Source organism: Antechinus flavipes, chromosome 4, assembly GCF_016432865.1.
Source record: "Antechinus flavipes isolate AdamAnt ecotype Samford, QLD, Australia chromosome 4, AdamAnt_v2, whole genome shotgun sequence".
Classification (NCBI taxonomy): Eukaryota; Metazoa; Chordata; class Mammalia; order Dasyuromorphia; family Dasyuridae; genus Antechinus; species Antechinus flavipes.
This window is the reverse complement of record NC_067401.1, coordinates 108563207-108566825: the sequence shown is the minus strand read 5'-3', so window position 1 is coordinate 108566825 and position 3619 is coordinate 108563207. Positions and strand designations below refer to the sequence as shown.

The following is a 3619-nucleotide window of genomic DNA, read 5'->3' as shown; positions in this document are numbered from 1 at the left end:
CCTTTTCTCCTAGAACTTATACAGTATCTTAAGGCCAGCTGTATCATATTGTATAAATAGAATGCCTCGATGGAAATTGAATGGATGCCCATCAATTGGAGAATGGCTGGGTAAATTGTGATATATGAATGTTATGGAATATTATTGCTCTGTAAGGAATGACCAGCAGGATGAATACAGAGAGGCTTGGAGAGACTTACATGAACTGATGCCGAGTGAAAGGAGCAGAACCAGGAGATTATTATACACGGCAACAATGATACCGTATGAGGATGTATTCTGATGGAAGTGGCTATCTTTGGCAATGAGAAGATCCAATTCAATTCCAATTGATCAGTGATGAACAGAACCAGCTACCCCCAGCGAAAGAACATTGGGAAATGAATGTAGACTACTTGCATTTTTGTTTTTCTTCCTAGGTTATTTTTACCTTTCTGAATCCAATTCTTCTTGTGCAACAAGAGAACTGTTTGGTTCTGCAAATATGTATTGTATCTAGGATATACTGCAACATGTTTAGCATGTATGATACTGTCTGCCATCTAAGGGAGGAGGTGGAAGGAAGGAAGGGAAAAGTTGGAACTGAAGTGATTGCAAGGGACAATGTTGAAAAACTACCCATGCATATATTCTGTCAATAAAAAGCTATATACATATTAAAAAAAAACTATCCATTTTTTATTTCCCAACATTGTCTATTTCTTGTTTGGTCCTAAATTTCATTCAAGATTTCTTTCACCAAACAATCAATATCGAAACGTATTTTACAAGATCCCACATCTTTGATCGATGTTGTTAGACTGCTTCTATCTGTGCTGTTCTCCTTTGGTCCATAGATTCTGTGCTGTTTCCTTCTTCAACACCCAGCTCCTGTCTGTGCTGATCTCTGCTGTTTTCCTGTTGTGTGCCAAGTCCGTTCTGCATTCCTGCTATATCCTTTGGTATGGTTGTGACTGGCAATGTTCTACTGGATAAAAAGTTTTAGATAAATGTTATTTATTTGTATTCTGTGAAACCATTAATCAAAAATCACAAAAAACTATACACTTTGCTTTAAAAGGCTGACTCAAACATAGTGACATCATTCTGCTCTTCTTTGAGACTGAAAGATGACAACCTCAAATGTGCTGCTCAGGTAGCCTTTTAGTGCTGTGTTTTATACCAGAAGTTCTACTTTGGGAACTGAAGTTCCATCTGCTTTTAAAAGCTACAAGCTGAAGCTGGAATCTTCAGCTGAGCTGTTCCCTCTTTCTCAGGGGATGAGGACTGAATTCAGACACTACTGTTCTTTTAGCTTAAAACCCAGAAACCTTTTTGCCAAAGTACAGCTCTTTTAAAAGGCAAGGGAGCCCTCTGACACTCAGTCATGTTCCTGGAAGAAAAAAAACCTAAGGGATTTTCCTTATTAAGGGATTCCTTTAATAAAAGGGAATATATTCATTTTTTAAAGCATTGGCTAGAATGGGCATTTCCTATCTAGAAGGTGATTTCTTGATCCAAGTGTCAATCACTTTGAAATAGAGTTCTCCTTCCTACATAGTTACTTTAGACTTAATTCTGTTCTCTTATTTACTTTCTGGTCACCAGGGACAAGTTCTTTGTCAGAGGCCTCTGCTAGGATGAGAATTTCTTGGGACCTGCTGCTTAATTTCTGTTTGCTCAGATGTACCTTATTGGCCTTTTAGAGGATACACTTACAGAAAATGGTCAAGGGCTCCCAGGGCACCCTGTTTTTTAAAGTCATAAACTTAAGAAATTGAGATATAGATATACACACACACACATACTTGAGCACTGTGTGTGTGTGTGGCTAATTTCTTACTCAAGCATCCTCAGACTCTCTTCATTGGTCTGAGGAGAAGCCATCTGGGAATGTCCATTCTCCTCTGTATATAATTCGCCTCTTCTTTGAATACCTGGAGATGAGAAGAATGGAATCAAAGAGCAGGTTGGTCATTTCCTTTCCAGGAGGCTTGGCCACTAATGAGAACATGCAGTCTTAGGACCTATCTTCTCCCTCCCTTCTCCCAAAACTAAAACTAGTGCAATTCTCCCCCTAAGCCCCAGCGCCCCAGCACAGCCATAACCTCTCATGTTCAAGTTACTTTTATTTTGTAAAGGCAGTTACCTTGTGGTTTTCGGCAGATAACACATGGTATTACAACAAATACGAAGACGATGAAGACTATAAACCATAAATAATGCATGGTAGGCTCTGTACTCTCAGACTCTAAAACAGAAAATCAGGATCATTAGCCATAAGTCTGTTACAAAGAAGTGGGATAGAGGGCTGCAAAAAGGGAGTATGTGAAAGAAGCAAGGAATGCAAAGAAGAAAATGGAAAAAGAATTAGTAGAGATTCTATTCTTTGTAGAGGTTTTTTTTTTTTTTTTTTTGGTATTTCGGTAAAGAAGGATCTTCAGGAAAGAAGAGTAATAAAGAGAGAAAAGGGCCTGGATAGTTTAAACAGAAGGCAGACATACAGAAGTGATCACAGAAGCTATAAAGTATGACTGTAGTCAGTGTCTGTCCTCCAGAGTGCCAGTCCCTGCCCAGTTCTTTCCATTCTCTTTCATTTCTACCAGAAACCCCAGTGGGCATCAATCATCTTCCTCTAGTACATCCCCTCTTCCCCACCTCTCTTCTCTCTCCCTTCATTAAGGACACACCCAGCAGAAAGGGGCACTGTTCCTCCCTCACTGTTTCAGGGTCACCTTTAGCCGTTAGGGATTGCTCTCCAGTCCAGAGAACTCCCAGGGAGAGAGTGAGGAAGGACTGAGTGACTGACTGGCTCAGTAACTTTCACATGTCTCCAAGGCAGCTCAGTCTGTAATTCAGTCAGTCCTTTTCATTCACTGGGCTGTGTAACGAGTGTGTGACTTGTGACAGTCCTTCTGGCTTCAGATTTCGGTCTTCAACTTTCTTGTTACTTAAAGAAAGAGCAGCTCCACCCTTCTTTCCCTCTCTAAGGGGCAAAGTTGTCAGGCAAGACAGATTGTGCAAAGATCTGAAGGTGGGAGAGTGAAACAAAGCTTTAAAAAGTGTACAAGCGGGTGACAGCAGGGAGGGGTCCAAATAGGGCCCAGTGGCTCATTTACCAAGAACAGTTAAATTGAACTTCTGAGTAGTTATCCCTCCCAAGGATGATTTTACTTCAGCTTCATAACATCCACTGTCTTCAGTTGTCAGATTGCTTAACATCAGAGATTTATCAGGAAGCAGAGACAGCCTCCCCTTGTACTGTGTGCTGTTACTGATCCGGTCTGGACTGCTCTCCCCTGCAGAGGTCTTAGCGAGGATCAGCTGTTTAGATGTCAAGATCCACATAATCCTCTGGGCGTCATTTCCTAGTTTTTGGTCTAGTTTGAACACAGCATCACGTCCCTGGCTTATGTTCAGAGATGTCACCTCTTCTGAGATGCAAATGCCTGTGACCGGATGGAAATAACAGTCATTAGTACACACAGGAAAAGTGGCCTCTTAGGTACCTGAGGGAATAAAAAAGGCAGAAAGGTCCCGAGAAGGACCTACCCAAACCACAGCCGTCTCAGAGGCATTACAAAGTGAAAGGCATTGTCATTCTCTGCAAACCTGACCCTTCTCCAGGCTCCTCGGCCCC

General features: G+C 41.4%; 1 long non-coding RNA gene across 1 annotated transcript; it reads right to left on the bottom strand.

Moving 5' to 3' along the window:
- Nucleotides 1-602: 602 nt before the first annotated feature.
- On the bottom strand, nucleotides 603-3379 carry LOC127559756 (uncharacterized). The gene is made up of 3 exons (XR_007953203.1): nucleotides 2129-3379; nucleotides 1823-1916; nucleotides 603-967 (listed from the first exon to the last, which is right to left on the bottom strand). It is a non-coding gene; the product is annotated as an uncharacterized LOC127559756 (long non-coding RNA).
- Between the last annotated feature and the right edge of the window lie 240 nt (nucleotides 3380-3619).